The sequence below is a fragment of the Hyaena hyaena genome, unplaced genomic scaffold (assembly GCF_003009895.1).
Source record: "Hyaena hyaena isolate Hyena2069 unplaced genomic scaffold, ASM300989v1 scaffold_728, whole genome shotgun sequence".
Lineage (NCBI taxonomy): Eukaryota > Metazoa > Chordata > Mammalia > Carnivora > Hyaenidae > Hyaena > Hyaena hyaena.
In genome coordinates, this window is record NW_024081362.1 from 795,656 (window position 1) to 812,305 (window position 16,650).

At 38.3% G+C, this 16,650-nt stretch overlaps 1 pseudogene; it reads left to right on the forward strand.

The window, feature by feature from the left end:
* The first annotated feature begins 14,679 nt into the window (after positions 1-14,679).
* LOC120220840 lies at positions 14,680-15,274 on the forward strand (annotated as a pseudogene).
* The last annotated feature ends 1,376 nt before the right edge of the window (positions 15,275-16,650 follow it).

Sequence of the window (16,650 nt, forward strand, 5' to 3'; positions counted from 1 at the left end):
ATGCAGTTACAAACCATCACATTCCCTTTTTCTCTTCCCATGATCACACTGAGGTTATTTGTTGAAGGTAGGAGAGCTAGGAGATTAAAGAAACATGAGTCTCTGAGTCATCCCGTAGGGAAGAACTACCAGCAGAGCTGCCCCATGAGAAATATCTACATTGTAGTTTGCATGATGAGCAATAATTTCTCACTGAATCAAGCCTCTGTGATTTTAGGGTTTATTTATTAGCCCATCATAGCCTAACCTAGACTGTCTAATAGTGTGTTAGAGTTGGAGTTTAAACTAAGGCATTCTGCATGTAGAGATTATTTTCTTAACTGGTGTGTTGCTGTGCTTTTCAGCTCCAGGCACATGGAATACATTTAAAAATATTCATTCTGATTATCATCTTGCCCTTTGAGAGCTCTTTGTAATGTAAACAAAGTAAAAATATTTGAGTATTTTTAATTAAAATATAATTAGCATATAGTGTCACATTAGTTTCAGGTGTACAATATGATTTAACAATTCTATATCAGTGCTTACCAAGATAAGTGTACTCTTTATTAGTTTTTTTAATGTTTTATTTATTTTTGGGAGAGAGAGACAGACTGAAAATGGGGGAGGGGTGGAGAAGGGGGAGTCACAGAATTTGAAGCAGGCTCCAGACTCTGAGCTGTCAGCATAGAGTTCAATGTGGGGCTTAAACCCATGAAACGTAACCTCATGACCTGAGCTGAAGTCAGTCACTTAACCCACTGAGCCAACCCAGTGCCCCAGGAACGTTCTCTTGAATTCCCTTCACCTCCTTCACCCATCCTCCTACTTACCTCCCTTCTAGCATCCACTAGTTCTCTGTTTAAGTCTGTTTTTTTTGTTTCTTTTTTTCTGTGTTCATTTGTTTTTTAAACCCCATATATGAGTAAAATCATATGGTATTTATCTTTCTGTCTGACTTATTTCACTTAGCATTATACCCACTAGGTTCATACATGTTGTTGCAAATGGCAAGATTTCATTATTATTATTATTTGTGACTAATATTCATGTATATGTAATATACATACAGTGTAAATTGTGTGTGTGTCAGTGTCTGTGTGTATATGTATGTGTGTGTGTATGTTGGTATGTATATCATACCAACTTTTCTTTAGTCATGTATGGATGTATACTTGACTAGATGGTTGCTTCTATATCTTGGCTATTACAAGTAATGCTGCAATAAACATAGAGAGGCATGTGTCTTTTCAAATTAGTGTTTTCATTTTCTTTGGGTAAATACCCAATAGTGGAATTACTGGATCACACAGTAATTCTATTTTTAAGTTTTGAGAAACCTCCATACTGTTTTCCACAGTGACTACACCAATAATCCCCACCAAGAGTGAACAAAATTTCCCTTTTTTCCTACATCCTCACCAATACTTGTTATTTCTTGTCTTTTTGATACTAATGCTTCTGCCAGGTATAAGGTGATACCTCATTTTGGTTTAGATTTGAATTTCCCTGATATTAGTGATGTTGAGCATCTTTGTTTTAATCAAAGCTAAATGGATTTTGTTATAGTTGGATTTAATATGTTAATGTGCATTATGAATTTTGTAGAGATAAAGAGTATGAAGTATTCTTAAAATGACTTGTTCCATCTAACTCTTTCTGTGAACAACATTTAGGAAATGTATTTTGATAGCAGCATATGTAGTAAGCACTTTGGAGCTGTACTTTCTAGGTTCAAATCCCAATTCCTCCACTAATAGTGGTCCAGCCTTTGACAGAACACTTCACCTTTCTGAACTTCTGTTTCTTCCTAGTTCAAATGGAGATGATAATAAGTACCTTACAGGGTTATTATGAACTTTTCTTGGTCTGATATTTTTAAAAGTTTTGGAATACTGACTGGCCTATAGTGAATGCTCTCACTCTCTCTGCGTGTATGTGTATGTATGTGTTTAGTAAATTAATGAATATATCCTTCTTTAGCCTTGTTTCCTAGTTTCCTATACTGTAAGCCCCTTAAAATCCAGGAGTGCTTTTTACAGTATTTGGATTTTTACTATATTAATACCAAGGATTAAGTATTAAGTATATACCTTCTGCTTCATAAATATTTAAGAAATGAATGGAAAAATGGATCTCATCCCATGATAAGAGATCAGTAATCTGTAACTAAATTTTTGTTATCTTTATGCAGATCCAAGTTAAAGAATATCCACCGTTTGACATTGTTATCAATAGATAACTAGATGAAATGAATCCAACAAAAAACTTTAGCCAAGATTCTGGTACTCGGGGTACACAGGTAAGATAAGCAACTATCTGTTTTTCTTCTCGAGTGTGTTACATACCATTTCAGAATTTGAGAAAATAGATTTTAATTAGTTAAACAGTAGAATTAGGTTAAGGATCATTAGCTAATTTTCTTAAGTCATTTTCACAAGGCTGTAATTATGTTAGTTATTTACCTCAAAATAATATTTTCCCTTATATGCACCAGCAAGTGCTAATCACAAGTTTACTTTGGTGCATACTGGCTGTATGTTTTCAGAATCTTCAACCAGAATTTCTAATTGGGAATACAGACTTGAGCTAAAAAAATGCAATTGATAGACAGAAGGTAAAAAATGGATTAAAGAACACTATGGAACAACACCAAAAATATAGAGGGCTGAATTAGTAAGAATTTGTACTACATGGAGAGAGGAGCCAAATACTCTACTCTGTGAGTAGAGGCAAAAAAAAAAAAAAAGAAGGCAATAGCACTAGGTGGGCTTGGAGGACTCAAGAGTGGACTTTCCTGCAAGTGAGGTATGTGGCAATGAGATTTGGAGGGGTCTCTCTCTTTCACTGGTGATGATATGTCCACATAATGACATCTGACAGTGAAACTAAAAGATAATCAATCCAAAACCATTTGCTTGAACTTCTCTCTTGTCAGGAAAGTGAGTTGAAAAGAAGAGAGGTCTGTTGTAACACAGTGTTTACAAATGGGGTTACCAGACCCCAGAGACCTTAGGATGTATTCTGGGGTGTGTGAAAATTCTGTGAAAGAATTTCCAGATATTATACACTAAGATGACAAACTAACCATCTCTTCAACTCAACTAATGGATATTTTGGGTTATTTGTATGATCACAATATTATATGGAAAGATGACAGGATATTTACTTCATTTCAGCCACCTGGGTTTGCTATCAGTTAGAAAAATGAGTAGATTAAATATGAAAATGAAATATTCATGTCAGTAGAGAGCCAAATGATGCCATGGTGTGCTGAAGTGAGAATTCGAGTAGATAAACATGGTGGAAGAATTGAGTTATCACACATCACATGACAATGTAACTCAATAACATTTAAAAAATGTTAACTGATTATTAAAAAATTCATTTGAGTATAGTTAAAATGTATTACTTTAGAATCAGGTGTACAACATAGTGATTTGATAAGTTTACACATTATACTATGTTCACTACAAGTGTACCACTTGTCACCAGTGTCACAATATCATTGATTATATTCCTTACGCTTATGTGCCTTTTATTCCTGTGACTTATTTATTCCATAACTGGAAGCTTGTAACTCCCACCCCCTTCACCCATGTTTCCCATCACTCTGGCAACCATCAGTTTGTTTTCTGTATTTCTAAGTTTGATTCTACTTTGTGTTTATTTAGTTTTTTTAGATTTTACATACTAATGAAATCATAAGGTATTTGCCTCTCTCTGACTTATTTCACTTAGCATAATACCCTCTAGGTTCATCCATGTTGTTGCCAATGGCATGATTTCACCCTTTTATGTGGTTGTATGTGTGTGCTTGTGTGTGTGTGTGTGTGTGTACACATGCCACATTTTCTTTGTTATTCTATGGATGGACTCTTAGGTGGCTCCCATGCTACTGAAAACTATGCTGCAATAATCATGGGGGTACACATATCTTTTCAAATTAGTGTTTTCATCTACTTAGGTAGATACCGAGTAGTGGAATTATTGGATTGTGTGGTATTTCTATATTTAATATTTGGAGGAATCTACATACTATTTTTCATGGTGGCTTGTACCCGTTTACATTCCCACCAACAGTGCATGAGGGTTACTTTGTTTCTATATTTTCACCAACACTTGTATTTTTTTTTTTTTTTTACTATTTTAGCCATGCTTACAGGTGTAAGTTGGTATGTCATTATGGTTTTGATTTGCATTTCCCTGGTGAGTAATATTGAGCATTTTTTCATGTGTCTGCTGGCCATCCATATGTCTTCTTTGGAAAAATGTCTATCTAGGTCCTCTCCCTATTTTTAATTGGATTATTATTATTTGGGGGGGTGAATTGGGTAAGTTCTTTATGTATTTTGGATATTAGTCCTTATATAATTTGAAAATAACTTCTTCCATTGAGAAGGTTGTCTTTTCATTTTGTTGGTGGTTTCTTTCTCTATGAAAAATCTTATTTTGGTGTAGTTCCAGTAGTTTATTTTTGCTTTTATTTCAGTTCCTAAGGGTGCATACCTAGAAAAATATCTCTGCAGCTCCTATCAAAGAGATTACTGCCTATGTTTTCTTCTAGGAATTTTGTGGTTTTAGTTCTCTCATTTAGGTCTTTAATCCACTTTGAGTTTTTGTATATGGTAGAAGAAAGTGGTTCAGCTTGATTCTTTTGTATGTAGCTGTCTAATTTTCCCAGCACAATTTATTGAAGGTACTGTCTTTTCCCCATTGTATATTATTATCTCCTTTGTCATAGAGTAATTGACTAAATAAATATGGCTTAATTTCTGGGGTCTCTATTGACCTATGTGTCTATTTTTGTGCCAGTGCCATACTGTTTTGAGTATTACAATTTTGTAGTATATCTTGAAATCTGGGATTGTATTAACTCCAAGATTGTTCTTCTTTCTAAAGGTAGCTGTGGTTATTGGGGGTCTTTTTGGTTCCATACAAATTTTAAGATTTTTTGTTAGAGTGTTGTGAAGAATGCTGTTATTATTTTGATAGGGATTGCATTGAATCTGTAGATGGTTCTGGGTAATATGGGCATTTGAACAATATTAATTCTTTAAATCCAAGAGTATGGAATATCTTTCCATTTGTGTCATATTCAGTTTCTTCATCAATTTCTTATAGTTTTAAGAGTACAGGTATTTTAAGTCTTGGTTACATTTATTTCTAGGTATTCTTTTTAGTGTAGTTGTAAATGGGATTGTTTTCTTAAGTTCTCTTTCTGCTACTTCATTATTAGTATACAGAAATGCTACCAATTTCTGAATATTAATTTTGTATTCTGCAGCTTTACTGAATTCATTTATTACTTTAAGTAGTTTTTTGGTGGAGTCTTCAGGATTTCTGCGTATAGTATCACAACATCTGCAAATAGTGTAAGCTTTACTTTTTCCTTACCAATTTGGATGTCTTGTATTTTTTTCTTATTTGATTGCTGTGACTGACTTCTAGTATTACATTGAATAAGAGTGGTGAGAGTTGACATCTTTGTCTTGTTTCTTAGAGAAAAGTCTCTGTTTTCTCCCTTCGAGTATGATCTTAGCTGTGGTTTTTTCATATAGGGTCTTCATTACTTTCCCTCTAATCCCACATTGTTGAGAGTGTATCATGAACAGATGTTGAATTTTCTCAAATGCTTTTTATATATCTATAGGGATGACAGCCTGATTTTTACTTTTTGTTTTGTTGTTGTAGTATTGATTGATTTGTGAATATTGCATCACCCTTGCTATAAATCCCACTTGATTGTAATGAATGACCCTTTTAATGTATTGTTGATGGCAGTTTGCTATTATCTTGTTGAGGATTTTTACATTTATATTCATGAGAGGTATTGGCCTATAGTTTCCTTTTTTGTGGTGTTTTTAATCTGGTTTTGGTATCAGGGTAATGCTGGCTAATAGAATGAATTTGGTTCACTTTTTTTTCTGTTTGTTTGTTTCTTTCTTTGTACTCTGTGTGTCATTTATATCTGCTCTGATCTTTATTATTTCCTTCCTTCTACACACATAGGACTTTTTTTTCTAGCTCCATTAGGTGTAAGGGCAATTGTTTGAGCTTTTTGTTTCTTGTGGTAGGCCTCTATTGCTATATATTTTTCTTTTAGAATTACTTTAGATGCATTCCAAAGATTTTGGACCATTGAGTTTCATTTTCATTCATCTTTGTATTTATTTAAAATTATTCTTTGATTCATTGACCAATTGGTTGCTTAGTCTTGTGTTGTTTAGTCTCCATGTAGTTGTGTGTTTTCTATTATTTGATTGATTTGATTTCTACTGTTGTGATCAGAATAGATGTATGGTATGATGTAAATCTTCAAAACTTTATTAAGGCTTATTTGTGATATAATGTGATATATTTTGAAGAATGTTCTGTGTGCACTTAAAAAGCATATTTTGTTGATTTTGGATAGAATGTTGTATATATGTGTTATAGTCTTCTGGTCCAGTCCCTTTATGTATTTTTTATTTCAGTTATTGTATTTTTCAACTCTGATTGATTTTTCATAATGTTTACTATCACTTTATTGAAGGTCTCACTTTGTTGATTCATTCTTCACTCCATCCTGGTAAGCATCTTCCCAAGTATTACTTACATTCTTTGTCAGGCATATCGCATGTCTGTGTTTCAGTTCTTTTTCTGTGTATTTTTTTTTCTTATTCTTTCTTTTGGAGCATATTCTGTCTTCCCAGTTTGCTTGACTTTCTGTGTTTCTGTGGATTCAGTGGAAGAGTAACTGCTCCTAAACTTGAAGGAATGGTCTCATGTAAGGTTGTCCTCTAAGTAGACTATTTGTGGTGATGACTTTTGCTGTCTGCTAAAGCTGTGGTTGGTGTGGACTAGGGTCTCTGGGCTCTCCACACAGTGAGTGCCTTGGCAGATAGCTAAAGTTAAAGTAGGTGCAAGGTCGGATGTTCTGAGGCTCTACATATAGAAAGCACCTAGTAAGGATAGCTGAAGCTGAAGCAGTAGTACGTGGGGTATCCTGGGGCTCTTTGTGCAGAGGGAATCCTGGCAGAATGGTTAGAACTGAGGTGATATGGAGGACTCTCCACACTGAGGGCAACCTGGTGGGACAGATGAAGCAGGGTTTGGTGCAAGCCAGGTGTTCCAGAGTACTTAGGGCAGGGAGTGTCCTGGCTAGATGATTAGAACTGAGGCTGGTATGGGCAGGAGTATTCTGGGGCACTCTGTACAGGAAGTGCCCGGCATGGGTGGCTGGAACTGCAGCAACCACAGGCTTGGGGTTCCTGAGGTGCTTCATGTAGTGGGCACTTAGGCAGGCAGCTGGATTTGAAGGAGACATTCAAGAGTTTCTAAAATATTCTGCACTGGGGTCCCTGGGTGGCTCAGTCAGTTAAGCGTCCGACTTCAGCTCAGGTCATGATCTCGCAGTTCGTGGGTTTGAGTCCTGTGTCAGGCTATGTGCTAACAGCTAGCTCAGAGCCTGGAGCCTGTCTTCAGATTCTGTGTCTCCCTCTCTCTCTGACCCTCCCCTGCTCACGCTGCCTCTCTCTCTCTCTCTCTCTCTCTCTCTCTCAGAAATAAATAAAACATTTTTAAAAAGTTTTTAAAAAAATGTTCTGCACTGGACGTGTCCTAATAAACCATCTGTAGCTGAAGTGGTGTGGGCCTGGAGTATTCCCAGGTGTTTTGCATCTATGTCACATTGGTACAAAGTCTGGAGGTGTGATAAGCACTGATCATGGTTGTTCTGATGGGATTGTTGGCTGGTGTGGACTAGAGCTCTGGACCTCACTGAGGAATAATGCTGGTTAGAATGTTCAGGCTGTGTACTGTTTGTGCTTTCAAGTTGGGGATGGAGTCTAGATTGTATCCATCAGCCTTTCCTACCCGAGAGTGTTCCAGAAGCTCCTCTGTTTGGCAGAGGGCTAGGACTGGCCCTTTTATATGCTAGTTGTTCTATTCTATTCTATTCTATTCTATTCTATTCTATTCTATTCTATTCTAATGTTTATTTTTGAGAGGTGGGGAGAGGAGAGGAGGGAGAGAGAGAGAGAGAGAATGAGAATGAGAATGAGAATGAGAATGAATGAATGAATGAATGAATGAGTGAATGAGGGCAGAGTGAGAGGAAGACACAGAATCCAAAGCAGGCTCCAGGCTCTGAGCTGTCAGCACAGAGCCTGACTCTGGGCTGGAACTCACAGACTGTGCCATCATGACCTGAACCAAAGTCGGATGCTTAGCCAACTGAGCCACCCAGCTGCCTCAATGCTAGTTGTCCTTCTAAACCACAGCTTTTCTTTTGTGTCCCAGGGTGACCAGGGCTGATGTGGGCCATGGGATCTGGGGCTCACTGATGTGGCAGGTTGGCTAGTGTCCATGGTTTCTGTTCTTCTTCATGTTATTTGGGGGGGGGAGTGTCAGAAGGGAGTATGTAAATTGTGTCTGCCAGCCCCTCCCACCTGGAGGGCATTCTGGCAGCTCCCCTCTGTTTGGCAGAGTTCTAGGGCTGTCTGTTTTATATACTAGTTGCTCTTTTAAATCACAGCTTTCTTTTCTGTGCCCCAGCTTGATGAGGGCTGGTGTGGGCTAGTGAACCTGGAGCTCACTGAGGTGGCAAGCTGGCTATAGCATCATGACCCTACTCTGATCTGTGCTTCCAAGGTGGAGGAGGAGCATAAATCATGTTGTGCTCCTGTCCCTCTGACCTAGAGAGAATTCACTAAGCTCATTCACCACTTGGCAGAGTTATAAGGCTGGCTTTTTTATACGCTAGTTGCTCTTTTACCCTGGGACTTTTTTTCTATGCCCAAGGAGAGGAGAAACTGTTCCAGGTCCCTCAGTACTACTCCTTCCCACTACGGTTTGCAATATTGGGGTTAGAGATTCCCTTTGTTACCTTGTCTCTGTCTCTTTTCTCTTTTATTGTTCTTTTGTTGTGTAGAAGCTGTTTGCTCAGCCCTCAGTTCTTCAGGAGGACTTGTTCTACACATAGGTGTAATGTGGTGTGTTTCATGAAGGAGGTGAGTTCAGAGTCTTCCTTCATCATCATCTTGGACTAGAAGTCTCCTAACAAAACCTTTCTGTCCATCCTTTTACAACAGAGGTGTCAGAAGAGTCCTTTCCTACTTGGACTTTATCTTGCATCCTGATAGAATATGTAGGAGGTGCAAAACTTTTACATATATTTCGGGGGATCCAGAAGTAGAAGGTATCTCTACTTTGCTCCCAGGGTTAGAGCCTAATGGAGGTGAAAAAAATCCATATTGGTTTTGACTGTTTAGTATAGCTGGGAAATGGGGCCATTGACAGTACAGTGGGGTCTCCTGAGCTTCCGCCAGACATATATATGGAGGACGGTGCTGGAAGACTGAAGGAGCAAAATGATAGAAACAAGGGCACTCTTCTTGGGGACCCACATGTGCTACCAATGAACTAGTCCACAAACACTAGTGTGGACAGAGGATTTGAATATTATATAGTTACATTCCTGTCCCACCAACCCCCTTTCTCTTATCCTTTCTGCCATATGCTTTGATACCACCTAAGAACCACAGAATTTAGGTGCAATCATGGGGAGAAGGCAAATCCTAAATTAATTCTGAAATTAGGTTTCTATTGTCTTGGTAGATGACAGCTAAAAAGAAAAATTGAGTAATGGAAATAATGAAAAAAAATATTTTTTACACCTAAATTTATAGACAAAGATATACACCTCTATACCATTAATTAAGGGCATACTAACTCCAGTGAATGTGGACAGTAATAGATCATTCCCATTTCTTGTTACAAACAATGATTTATTTTCAGCAAAACAAGATTATCTGTTACATTAATAGTGTTAATTGGAATTTTATCAGTTTTGTAGTTTTGGTTTTCTAGTTTAAGAGATATAAGAATTATACCCAATTTTATGTTTTTATGTATTGAGTATCATAATACCACTAATTCACATCATTTAATCTACTGGAATACTTTTTATGTGAAAGGAGTCCATAATTTTTAAATTTGAGAAACACTGCTGGGTAGACAAAGATGGTAAACTTCAAGGAATCTAAGAAAATGAAATTAAGAAGTAAGATTTTGACATTGTTTTTCCAGTATTGATCAGAAACTGATCACTATAAAGTCTGCAAAACAATTTGCGTTAATTATATAAACAATCTCTAGACGGAAATGGTCATCTATTTATTCTTGATCAGCCTTTAGTAAGTAAGTTTGCATTGAACATTTACTAGGGCTTAAACCAAGAAATACAGAGGGCTACACTAATAAGATGGTGACAGAATGGGAAGAGAAGTGTTTGTAAGAGGTAGTAATAATAAACATTGAAAAAAATATCAGAGAAGTAAAAAATTGAGGCCTGTGAAGGATAACTTTGCAGGGGTATGGTCAATAGTGTTCAATGAGGTTGGGTAAAGTGAGGATAGGAAGACATTCATTAGATTTGGCAGTGGTGAGAAACACATTGGTGACTCTAAATCAGGAGTGTTTTTTTGTGGGACTGCCAATCCGTCTCCTGTCAGTAGGAAAACTGTCTTACAGAAAAAAAGATGATTAAAACACCTCTAGCTTATTATCACATCAGCAGCTCAGATGAGCATTTCCAGTGTGTGTGAATCCTCAGGTTAACATGCAGGGTAATCTCAAGCTCTATCCCAGCTGAGTACAGTTTGTGATTTCTTCTTTCCTGCTGATCATGCAGGTGCACATTTTTTTTTCCTTCTTCATAACGAAGATGTATTGACTGTGAACTTTTGAAGATGGAGTTTATTTCTTATTTCTTGATATTCTTGTTAAGTATCTCTCAACAACTTGAAATGCTTGAGATCATTACAGTTTCTGGGCTTTGGAGTTAGAGCTTATGGGACACATCTATGGGAATAACTTTGATTATATGGAATTAGAATAAGCACCAATTTTCTGCTGAATTAGGATAATAGCAAAAATATTAAAGCTGGAAAAAATCCTTGAGAGCAGGACAATATAGATATGGAAATCTGTCTTCTCCACTGTGTGTGTGTTTTTTTTAATTTATTTGAGAGAGAGAGAGAGAGAGAGCACAGGCAGAGGAGAAGGACAAGAGAATCTTAAGCTCCATGCTCAGTGTGGAGCCTGATTCAGGGTTCAATCCCATGAAACTGGGGTCATTACCTGAGGTGAAATCAAGAGTCAGAGGCTCAACCTGGTGAGCCATCCAGCACCCCTACACTGTGTTCTTCCTAAATATCAAAACATTGATCCTGTTGTTTCCTTGACTACTGACTCCTTAAAGCCACTAAAGTTTAGAGTCTCCTCCTTTTTTCTTGATGCATCCAATTCAATCCCCAGCATTTACTATTTCAGTTGGTAAGTTCTAGAAGATCACCCTCCTGTTCCTACAATTAGAACCTCTGTGGCAAGCCATGCCTCAGCACTCATCTTACTGGCTTCTGGAATTTTGGCAAAGGGCTGATCACAAACTATTTGGCATCCAGGACTGCACAATGACTGTCTGATTTGTTGGACATATATTATACCAACTCCTCATCACTCTTCCTGTCATTGAAATCATACTAATAGCACTGGTGTGTGTGTGTGTGTGTGTGTGTGTGTGTGTGTGTGTGTGTGTGTGTGTTTGCGCGCGCGCGCACATGTGTGTCAGATCCTTATTTGTTACTCAGAATGACCCACCTCCTTGGGGGCAGTATTGAGAAAATGTGAACTTCCCCAAATCCGATCTCATTTTAGCTCCTGACCATCAAAGTCTTCTCTTCATCCCTACTTGCTCATTGGCTGGGGTGGCATACCTTACTCCATGGCTCAAAGGAGTTCAGTTTCCTGTATGTTCTCTCAACCAAAAAAGAAAAAATATCTCTAAGACATCCTCTTTCACTCAGTATTTTCCCTTTACAACTTTCATATTTTACTCTTCTGTATCCATATTTTCCTCAGTCTTGCCATCATATTTGATACCTTCCTGTCTGAAATAGGCCTTGCTATTTCAGCAAATCTTTTTTGAACACATACTCCATTTCTCCTCTGCTGGGAAAGATGACTAAATAAGTTATGGCCTATTTTCTGAGGAAGTTTCCAAAGCAGTTGGGTTTTAAATCTACTAGAGCGGAGACTGCCAGACTAGAACATATCACTATTAGGTAATGTGCCATCTTGATAGCTCCAAAGTCTGGTACTGGACTTGCCACCTCATAGAAGCTTCAAATATTTGCTTATTAACCAGTTCTTAAACTCTATGTGCCTCAGTTTTCTTACCTGTGGGATGGTTTTAATAATATATCAGTCTCATGGTGTGGTTTGAGAGAATTACATTAACTACGCTAACATATATAAGGTCCTGGAAGATGGACTTCCAGGGAGCACAGCAGAATAGGAAGATCTTTGTCCCCTGGATACAACTGGATGTCACCATTTCAGTGTAAATAACCCAGATAATGACCCAGCAATTGTCTGAACAGACTCTACACAGCTAAATGTAGAGAAAAGGCCATATTGAAGAAGTTAGGAAGGGCAGAGACACAATTGGGAACTAAAAAGACTTTTAAGACTGTGGGAGGGAGAGATGCCACAGGCACAGAGAGGGGGAGAGAAGCAGACCATCATACCAAGCACTCCAGGTATGGGGAACCCACATGGGAAGATGAATCCTTATAACATTTGGCTTTGATAACCAGAGGGGCCTGATTTCATGAGTACTTACAATTAAGTAAGTACTTACAATAAGTACTTCCAGTCTTAACACCCGGAATTTTAAAAATCAGTGTTTGGCTCTGGGAGAGCTGGAAAGTGATAGGAAACTCAGTTCAATCCCTTAAAAAGACAGCACAAAAAACAGTCCCTTGGAGATACAGCATAGAAGCAGCAGTTTGAAAAATGCAAGGGGGCATACAGGAAGGAGGTTTATTTACTAATCTCAGAGAGTGCTGGAAAGGCAGGGATCTTTAGGAGACTTCTCTAGGAACAAGCGAGCTGGAGGGTACCATTCCTTACCCTATCCCAGCCTAGACACACAAATACCTATAGGGATGACACAGTGCCAACATTCTCCACCTAGATCGCTAACATTGTGTCCCACCTCCTACATTCTCTTGTGAACTTGCTCCATCCACCCAGGCCTCGGCTTGGGGTCTCCTCCCACAGCAGACCCATGCCTGCCCTTTTCTGTAGATCTACCCCTCCAGCCCATGGCAGCAGTTTTCTAAAGGGGATCCAGTTCCTCTCCCAAAGGAGACCTGCATAAACCTTGCTAACATTATGTGCATCAGCTCTGTGTTCTCCTCTGTCTCCTCCAGTACACCCTTGTTAGAGCCTATCCAAAGCAGAGCCACAAACCTGGCAGTGTGCAAGCACCTCTGAAGGGATAGCACCACTACAAATGACTTGCTCTGGGGAAAGGGTAATATAACCACACACACCAGTCCCCCAACTGCAGCTCCATCACTGGGCTAGGGAAGATATCTAGTCTGACTACAGACCCTACACACCATAAATCTTCTCAGAAAACAACACAGGGGAGACATTCTGTAGGTCAGTGCTACTGCATGTCTGATAAATGCCTGGTCTGACTGAACTCAAGCCTGAGGTGACCCCACACTGGCCCTCCAGCATCATAGGGACCAAACACTGCCCACAACAGGCAAAGACAGCCATTGCAGATGACTGAAGGAAAAAGTGGCTCAGCCACAGTAATAGGGCACATAAAACACAAATAGGAGATACCCTTGAAGCAGCAGATTCTGATGAACAGCACACATTGCAATACAGAATACTATAGAACCTCTTCTTGATAAGGCCACTGCTTTCAAGAGCAGGAGCTACAGCTGATTTTCCTAATACATAAAAACAGACACAGAGAGTTAGACAAAATGAGACAGAAAATATGTCCAAAATGAAAGAACAGGACAACACAACAGCAAGCAAGCTAAATGAAACAGATCTAGCTAATATGCCTGATAGAGAATTCAAAGGAATGGTCATAAAGATAATCCCTGGGTTTCAGAAAAGAGTGGAAGACCTCAACAGGTCATAAATGAAGAATTAGAAAACATAAATAAGAATGAAGCAGAGATGAAAAACTCAATATTTGAAATTAAAAATACACTAGATGGAATAAATAGTAGACTAGAGGAAGCAGAATGGGCCAGTCACATGGAGGACAGAGCAATAGAAAACAATGAAGCTGAACAAGACAGAAAAAAATGGGGGCTCCTGGGTGGCTCAGTCACTTGAGTGTCTGACTCTTGATTTTGGCTCAGGTCATGATGCCCAAGTGTTGGATCAAGCCCTGTATCAGCCTCTGTACTGAGTGTGGAGCCTGTTTGAAAGTTTCCCTCTCTGTCCCTCTCCCCCATATGCAAACATGCTCTCTCTCTCTCAAAAAACAAACAAAAAAAAGCAAGAGGAAAAAAATAAATGAAAATAGACAGGAAATGTAGTAACATCATGGAGTGTAATAACTTTTGTATTAAGGGGATTCCAGAAGAAGAGAGAAAACAGAAAGCAGATAATTTAATTTGAAGAAATAAAAGCTGAAAATTTCTTGACTCTGGGAAAGGAAATAGAAATACAGATCCAGGAGGCACAGATATCCACCCCCCCAAATCAAGCCAAGGAGGTCCATACCAAGACACACAGTAATTAAGATGGAAAAAGTAGTGATAAAGAGAATTTTAAAAGCAGAAAGAAAACAGTTACGTATGAGGGGGCACAAAAAAGACCTTTTAGCACTGTGGCTGCAGCCATGAGTATGCTCAGGCTTCAGAAGAGGCTTGCCTCCAGTGCCCTCCACTGTGGCAAAAAGAAGGTCTGGTTGGATCCCAATGAAACAAATGAAATTGTCAATGTCAACTCCCGTCAGCAGATCAGGAAACTGATTAAAGATGGGCTGATCATCCAGATGTCTGTGACTGTCCATTCCCAGGCTCAATGCTGGAAAAAACACTTTGGCCCACTGGAAGGGCAGGCATATGGACATTGATAAGAAAAACTTACTGCTAATGCTCAAATGCCTGAGAAGGTAACCTGGATGATGATGAGAATTCTGCCCCAGCTGCTCAGAAGGCATCATGAATCTAAGAAGATTGACCACCACATGTATCTATGCCTGTATCTGAAAGTGAAGGGTGATGTATTCAAAAACAAGTGGATTCTCATGGAACACATCCACAAGCTGAAGGTAAACAAGGCTCACAAGTAGCTTCTGGCTGACCAGGCTAAGGCCTACAGAGCTAAGACCAAGGAAGCATGCAAGTGCCCTCAAGAGCAGCTCCAGGCCAAGAAGGAGGACATCATCAAGACTCCATCCAAAGAGGAAGAGACCAAGAAATAAAATCCCTTCTCTGTTGTCTGTACATAGTGGCTTCAGCAACAGAGATTTGTTCTTCAATAAAACAAATCCTTATCTGCCAAAAAAAAAAAAAAGAAAAAAAAAAAAAAGGCTATCACCTAATTTTTCATCAGGAACTTAATAAGCCCTTAAGAAGGGGGTGGCATGATAGAAGATACCAAAAGGGAAAAATCTGCATCCAGGAACACTTTATCCAGCAAGGCTGTCACTCACACTGGAAAGAAAGGGTTTCCTAGACAAAAGTTAAAGGAATTCGTGACCATTAAACCTGCCCTACCATAAATGATAAAGGAGGCTTTTTGAGTACAAAGGAAAGATCATAAATAGGAATAAAGAAAAATAAGCAGAAAGTAGTAAAATTAAGTATATCTATAAAAGTCAGTTGAGGCATTCACAAAATGAAAGGATATAAAGTATGACACAATATACCTAAATGTGGGTGGGGGGTGGGTAGAGGAGTGAAAAGCAGGTTCAAGCTCAAATAAAAGACTAGACTACTATATGCATAAGATGTTACATCTAAACCTAAAATAGCCACAAATCAAGTGCCAGTATTAGCTACGGAAAAAAGAGAAAAGTATCCAAATATGTCACCAAAGAAAGCCAGCAAACCGTGAGAGCTGAAAGCAAGAGAAAAAAAGGAATAGATAGCTACAAAAACAACCATAACAAAAACAAATAACAAACTGGAAATAAGTACATATTTATCAATGATTACTTTGATTATAAGTGACCTAAATACTCCTACTAAAAAAAAAAATAGGTGACAGATGGACAAAAAAGCAAGACCCATCTATATGCTGCCTACAGGAGACTCATTTCAGACTAAGACACATGTAGATTGAAAGTGAAAGGATCTGAAAGCATTTATAATGCAAATGGGGATGAAAAGGAAGTAAAAATAGGAATACTTCTATCAGACAAAATAGACTTTAAAACAGACTGACAAGAGACCAAGAAGGACACTATATAATCAAAAAGGGAACAATCCAACAAGAAGATACAACAGTTGTAAATATTTATGCAACCAATATGGGAGCACCCAAATACATAAAGCATCTAATAACAAACATAAAGGAAGTAATTGATACTAAGACAATAACAGTAGGGGACATTAACACCCCACTTGGATCAATGGACAGATCATCTAAATGGATAATCAAGGAAACAGTGGCTTTGAGTGATATATTGTATCAGATGGATCTCACAGGTATATTCAGAACATTCCATCCTAAAACAGCACGATATACATTCTTTTCAAGTGCACATAGAATATTTTCCTGAATAGATCACATAGTAGGCTACAAAACAAGTGTCAACAATGTAAAAAAGATTGAAGTCACACAAGGCATTGTTTC